Source organism: Rosa chinensis, chromosome 5, assembly GCF_002994745.2.
Source record: "Rosa chinensis cultivar Old Blush chromosome 5, RchiOBHm-V2, whole genome shotgun sequence".
Classification (NCBI taxonomy): domain Eukaryota; kingdom Viridiplantae; phylum Streptophyta; class Magnoliopsida; order Rosales; family Rosaceae; genus Rosa; species Rosa chinensis.
In genome coordinates, this window is record NC_037092.1 from 8,843,868 (window position 1) to 8,850,157 (window position 6,290).

Below are 6,290 nucleotides of genomic sequence, written 5' to 3' on the forward strand. Positions count from 1 at the left end.
ACCACCGACCCGCTTTTTAATCGTGCGGGTTCAACCCGCTTTATTTCGTGCGGGTTTCGAGTCGTGTTATCGGGTCGTGTCAGAATTGACAGCCCTACTTATGATGTTATCTTCAGGATGAAGGTAATGGATTGTAAAGAAAGACGGCTCAATCAACATTAAGGGAATGCCTGTTTAAAAGCAAAATACTGGAAACTAGAGACCTTGCCCTTTCATTCTAGGTGATGTTTTGTTATGTACGTTCGTCGTGAGTGTCAATTAGTATCAGATTCTTATAATCTTTGGTATACCTTACAAGTACCAAATGTTGTGAATGCTTGGCCTAGCTACTGCAGGATTGCCACTAACCTTTACCTGAGGAGATTGAGACAATAGTATATATGTTTACTGGTTTTTATAATACTTCAGGGATAAAAACATAAACTCTCAGCAATTGCACAGGCGAGTTGCCTAGTGTTATCTGTGTTTGACACGAAAATCCAGTGTGGTACAAACTGTCTCTTTTGAATGTGCGAGCGTGCCAGCACCGTGGGGTACAGTTGTCGGGGCGTCCCTTGACCTGAGTTCTTGATCAAGTGTTGTGGACGAGGAGAGCACCAACCTCATCACAAGGCTCTTTTCCTGCCTTCCGAGAAAGGACTTATTGCCTTACGGATAAGGGCTTTGGTTGTGATCTCTTCGCGTCACCGAATCGATACTCAATGTTGGAGGTTGAGTAGAGCAATCACTGGGAAGTTTGGAGAAAGCACAGGGTTTGCTAAAGCATGACTTTAGCTTCGCAGGGGTTGCGAGGGCGTTACCCTTGCTTCGCTGGTAGTATCGGTGGCAGTAGCACTAACAGTCGGCTCTTGGAGAGACTAGGACTGGAAGTACGGTCGCCAGGTTTCAACTAGGTTAAAGGTTTGCTCCGGGGAGGCTTGATAATCTGAGAGATTGATTGATTTGAGAGTTGTCCTTGATTTGTTCTTGAAACCTGGTATTTATACCTAGGGTTTCGACTGTTCCTTGCCATAGAAGGATTATTGATTGCAGTTTCCTATTCAATCTCCACTACCTGACTCCAATAAGGGCTCGTTTTCCTTATGGGTTTCGGAATTGGCGAAGCTGTAACCCAATTCCAAGTAGACTTATTTTTGGGGAGCAGTTATCGGCCTGCTATGCTAAATCCACTAAAGGATCTTGCCAAAATTACTTTTGGGCTCAAACAACCTATAAATGAGGTGAATTGGAACAAGAAACATGCATGCAAACTACAAGCATTGAAGCATATATATACACATATAAAAACTGGAAAGCTTCTCATCTATTCTCATCGATCTGTCTAATATCCAAAAGCACATAATATAATTTGAGTCTGCAGTTTGGATCGATGTATATAAACATTAATATTAATAGTCTATAATCGATCAGCTCAAGCCCGCCTTCACATTTCAAACTTCCAAGAAATAGTCACTTTACTAACTCTACCCACTCCCCAATCATGAGCTCTCTCTAAAAACCTAGCCCTAAAAACTCTCTCTCTCTCGCGTTCCATCCCTGTCCGGCGGCAAGCCTTTGTGTCGTCGTCAGACGGGCTTTAGTTGACTCTGTGTGGGTCGCGGTAGCAATTACGGTAATGGGGGAGGAGGAGATCACAGCAGTTCTCAGGCTTGATTTCACCACTCGACGGCTTCAGCGGCAGACTAGTACGGTGTCGCGGGATCGGAGGTCAGGCGGTGACATGCTGGTGACGTGTTGTTGTACCGATCGGAGGTTGGCCGATGGTGGCATGGTCTTGGAGGCAAGGCGTTGTGTCAATCGGATCAATCCGTTCTGGGTTGGAATTTTTGGATCCGGCCTGCGATTAGGTTTGTTTGCTTGGGGCGGCGCTTATTCATGGCTCGTCGGGAATGGCAGTGGGTTCAAGTTGGCGGTCAGGTGAATGCGGTGTGATGGCGTAGGGAAAGGCTTGGCAGGCTTCCTGTGGTCATCCTCTCTCCTGGGTCAAGCTTGGGCTTGGTCCCTCTTGTTGGGCCAGGACTGGGCTATCTAGTTACTTTTGTTTCAGTTTTATTTTAGGGTTTGGTTTTTGTTTTGTTGGTTTTAAGCCACGACCAAGGTTTGGTTTGTGGTATTAGTTGTCGTTCTAGTTGTGTTAGGTATTAGTTATTGGGTCGTGTGTACTACAGGAAGTGGCAGAGACAATCTTCGCTTCGGCCTTCTGGTGGGTGGTTCATATCTGGTTTTGGGTTAGCGAAAAAGTCTGATTGTGTCATAGACGAGCATTATTGGCCTTCTAGTGGGTTGTGCCTATCTGGGTTTGGGCCAGAGGCGATGACGATTTGAAGCAGCTGTGGGTTGACGATGTTGACAATATGGTGGTGACGGTGTTGGGTTTACTTTAGTCCCAGGTTTGAATGTTCGATAATTATTTTGGTCAGGTTTAGGTCACAACGAGTGTTGACTTGGTCGATCAAAAGCTGGTCAGGTGGACTCTGGGTGGCGAGTTAGTATTGACACAAGTGAGTTGCTCCTGCTTTTGTTGTCTTTGTCATATAGTTGTAGTGCATGTTTGGAGTCGGGGCCTTGTTTGGCTCCTTGAGTGAGTCTTTTTAGAGTTCCAGTGTGAAGTCTAATGGCCATTTCTGTGTAAGAGATGTTGCCTCACTCGTTGTAAGCAGTTCATTATTAATGAAGTTTTTCTTGATTAAAAAAAAAATCCAAGAAATTATCTAATTATTCGTCTAAGCAGTCCAACTTCCATAAATTATGACAATGTGTCATCGCTGCCCTTTTACTAAAGTATTTTTCTATTTTCTACAAATGGTCTTGGCTAGCTAATTTGGAAATTTTGTCATGTTATAGCTTGACAATGAATAATGTTTCATTCGATTATAGTATTTGTTAGAAGAATTCTTTTTTGTTAAACTTATTGTATTAACTTTTCAGTCTCTCATTAATCTGAAGTTATTTCATGTACTTTCTTGAGAGAACTTGGGGAATATATCAAATTTCTTAAAGAGACTACCAAATCTGGAGGAACTATATATAAATAGTCTACATAAATTGGAATGTGTGTTTGGATGCGAAGAGTTTAAGCCGAAACAATCAGGTGGAAGTCTCAATCAACATGGATGGTTATATACGTAATCTAGATCAGATGGAAGTCTTGATGAACACAATAAGACGGGTAAAAAAATGACCGGTGTTTGAGAACTTATTGTTACAGTTGTATCTGAGGAACCTGAATTGCTTGAAGGAGTTGTGTGTTGGCGAGTTACCATCTTAGTCTCTCATTAATCTAAAGTTATTTCATGTACTTTCTTGTGACAACTTGGGGATGTATCAAATTTCTTAAATAGACTATCAAAATATGGAGGAACTATATATAAATAGTCTACATAAATTGGAATATATGTTTGGATGCGAAGAGTTTGAGCCGAAACAATCAGGTGGAAGCTTCAATGAACGTGGATGGTTATATACCTAATATCGATCAGGTGGAAGTCTTGATGAACACAATAAGACGGGTAAAAAATGACCGGTGTTTGAGAACTTATTGGTACAGTTGCATTTGAGGAACCTGAACTGCTTGAAGGAGTTGTGTGTTGGTGAGTTACCACCTCAGTCTCTCATTAATCTGAAGTTATTTCATGTACTTTCTTGTGATAACTTGGGAATGTATCAAATTTCTCAAAGAGACCACCAAATATAGAGGAACTATATATAAATAGTCTACATAAATTAGAATATGTGTTTGGATGTGAAGAGTTTGAGCCGAAACAATCAAAACTGAGAGAGATGCATCTGTTGGATCTAAGTCATTTGGAAAGCATATGTAGTGGCCTTGTCTCACGGGTAATGCTTCAGAGCCTTAAGAATTTGACTTTTTACCATTGCCAGTCGCTGCAAAGTCTCTTCATATCTGATGTAGCCCATTGTCTTTCTCAATTGGAAGACCTTTTTGTGGAGGGGTGCCCTTTATTGGAAAAAGTAATTGAACTGACGTTATTGGCAAGTAATTGAAGCAGTGAACAACAAGAAGACGATTCTTCCAAAATTGAAGAACTTAGTTTTGAAGAGTCTTCCTATGTTGTATGGTGCAAGTGGTACTGTTGATATTGAGTGTCCTTCATTGGAACACTTGATTGTGGTGGATTGCCACCGGTTTTCATTTTCAGCCTCCTCCTGTCCCTTTTACAGCAAGAACAGAGTCATACTCAATGATAAGAATATGTACCAGCTTCTATATAATATGTATGTCGCTGTGTTATAAATTTACTTAATTTGTCTTTTCTTCTATATTTCTATCGTCTTTGATAAGTTGTGTTTCCATTATTTTAGTAATGCAAATCAAATTACATACAATGTTACTGACATTTTCAGAAAGTTGTTATATACTTCTGTATTCTTTTTATTAGTGTTTGAAAATAATAAAATATTAATTTGGAGTGCAAAAGAACTTTTTTGGGAGGGCCAATATATCTCTTGGTAAAAAAATGTTTTGTTTGAAAGAAAATTTGAAACAGAGTCCTTAGACTCCTAGTACACCATATTTTCAATCATTTGCATTTATTCTTGATTTGTTCACTCTTATTTTACATTTTTGTTTGGCTTTTGCTTTTAAACTTCTCTTACTAGATGATTTTTAATTTATATATATTTTTCTTTTCCAATTAGATTCTAAGGTGTAAGTCCTCCAATGTAGATGGGGCAAAGTTATCGGAAACGCTGTACCTGCAGGTGACCCGTTTTCCATATCGCACGAACCTAATCGCGGGGCGTTAGCAATCCTGATCACCAAACATAGCAATCCCATGCTGTTAACTATTTTCAATCGACGGTGGTTCCTTCTACTTGCTGGGAAAGATAATCAATGGATACAGAAACGTAATCTTCAATTTGCTAGGAAAGATTAAAAAATCTCAATTGAATTTCTGGGATTCTGTCGTCACTTTCTTAGGTTGCAGTCTTGAAGATAAAGCATTCGAAGCACTGTATGATGGTGTTAAAGACCTGATTGTCAAGAATTTCATTTTTAAGTCTCTCTTCAAGGATGTCAAATCCAAGCTCGACGATTGGGCACCATGTAAAAGTTTGGGGAACGTAAACGTATATGTATCAGCGTCGTTCCCCAGACTCTTAAAAGTTTGTTCATTTACTACATCTTTCTAGAATGAGACTTCCCATCTATTATAGATCATTATCGTTTTCACTTGGCATTTGGAAAGACCCTTTTGTTAGAGCTAGGCGTTTAAGCCCGAAAACCCGCAAATCAAAACCGGCCAGTCAAAGGCTGACCTGTACGGGCCGGGCCCTATTTTTTTTTTTTTTTGTCCAAACTGTTCTGGCCCGGGCCTTGACTTTCAAATAAATGGTTTGGGCTGGGCCTTGTGTTTCAAAGTGGAAAAAGCCCGTCAGGCCCGTCTAAGAGATAAAAGACAGATGTCCATATATTATTGGTCCTAATATAGAGAGTAAAATCCTTATCATAGGATCAAACACATAAGATTTTACTCTTCACTCAAATACCTAAACCTAATCTTCAGCTTCATTTCTAATCTCTACTTGATCTGAACACACAAGAGGCCGCCTCCTTCTTTCTCATTTTCGCCTTCTCCTCCGCCATACTATGAGCCTGTGACACTGAGATGCTGTGACGATGTGACGCCCAGAAGCCTTGACGGTGAGGACTGCTCTCTCTCTCTCTTCACTTCACCTGCACGGCTGCACAGCTCCTCAGCTCCTTCTTTCTCCCTCACAGATCTTTCTGCCATGTCCGCCAACGCCAAGAGCTCTCTCTCTCTCTTCACTTCACTTTACTTGCAACCTAATCAGTCTTAGCCTTCAATTCATCAATTGTTCCCAAACTCGATCTGAACCTTCAATTAGCATACTCAATCTGAACCTTCAGTTAGCATACTCGATCTGAACCTTCAGTTCCCAAACTCGATTTGAACCTTCAATCTCAGCCTTCAGGTAGCATATTGTTCATAAATTTGTGGGTTTCTGTTTCAGAGCTTAGTATTTGTGGGTTTCTATTTCATAAATTCTTTTAGAGCTTAACATTTGTGGGTTTCTGTTTCAAAAATTATTTCCAGGTTCCAATGGACGAATGACCACTATGGGTGTATATGTGCGTGATTTGCTACTTGGGCAGGTTGGTTTCTTTGTTCAATTTCTCTTTGTTGCAGAAATTGTTCAATTTCTTTATCTTTCTCTTTCTTTTTGTTTATTTTGTTGACTTGTTGTGATATTGTGATAGAGTTAAGGTTCTAGTTTGATTTTGGGAAGCTTCAAATTGGTGGCCT